Source organism: Ornithorhynchus anatinus, chromosome 1 (genome assembly GCF_004115215.2).
Source record: "Ornithorhynchus anatinus isolate Pmale09 chromosome 1, mOrnAna1.pri.v4, whole genome shotgun sequence".
NCBI lineage: Eukaryota > Metazoa > Chordata > Mammalia > Monotremata > Ornithorhynchidae > Ornithorhynchus > Ornithorhynchus anatinus.
In genome coordinates this window covers 7,247,186-7,248,119 of record NC_041728.1, presented here as the reverse complement: position 1 = coordinate 7,248,119, position 934 = coordinate 7,247,186, and the positions used below count along the sequence as shown (strand labels likewise).

Here is a 934-nt window from a genome sequence, read left to right as displayed (position 1 = left end):
AAGTGACTCGCCCACAGTCACACAGCTGACAAGTGGCAGAGCCGGGAATCGAACCCATGACCTCTGACTCCGAATCCCAGGCTCTTTCCACTGAGCCACTTGTCAGTTACTTGTCAGCTGTGTGACTGTGGGCGAGTCACTTCACTTCCCCGTGCCTCACTTACCCCATCTGTAAAATGCGGATTAACTGTGAGGCTCACGCGGGACAACCCGATGACCCTGTATCTACCCCAGCGCTTTGAACAGTGCTGTGCACCTAGTAAGCGCTTAACAAATACCAAGATTATTATTAGCAGGGATGCCCCCCACTGTAAATTACTGCAAGATGAAAAACTGAGAGTTTGTTTCAATAGGACTTTGGCAAAAAATGCTCAGCGATGACTTATAAGGAATAAAATAATGGGGAGTGTACAATGTAAATCGTGTCAAGGAGAGTATCACGCCACATCTGACCTGCGTCGAATGGCAAAGAGCTCTCGATCCTTAAGAATGTGCCGGTTTGGCAGTGCTTTGCTAGCTGGCTGTTCAATAAATGATTCCAGCAGCTGGTTGCACGCCCCACTGTCACAATCCAAACCCAACGCGAAAGGAATGGAAATGGCTCCATCTAAAGGACCCTGTTTGGGAGTAGAAGATTCACAGAGTAAGGAGGTTGGCTTCACAGAGTCTCTTTTTGCTTCCTGCTAGGCTGAACCTAAATTATCCCAGAGGACCGTGTCTAAACTAGCAAGATATCTGGAGAATATTGCCCCCAAATTGCCCCTTCTTTTCTAAGCTATACGGATGTTTTAGGGCAAGGTGTATTTTGGCCTAAAAGATGCAGATAATGAAAGTCAAAGTGGCCTTCTGAATGTTCTAGCTAATTTGGTAGTGAATCCAAGGATATCCAGGGAAAGTAATAATTTAGGCTCCCTGATAATGAGTTTGTGTGTCT

General features: G+C 46.1%; 1 non-coding gene across 1 annotated transcript; it reads left to right on the top strand.

Annotated features, from left to right (window-relative positions):
• Nucleotides 1-483: 483 nt before the first annotated feature.
• MIR449C (microRNA mir-449c) lies at nucleotides 484-596 on the top strand. The gene is given in 1 exon segment (NR_034750.1): nucleotides 484-596. It is a non-coding gene; the product is annotated as a microRNA mir-449c (primary transcript).
• Nucleotides 597-934: the final 338 nt, after the last annotated feature.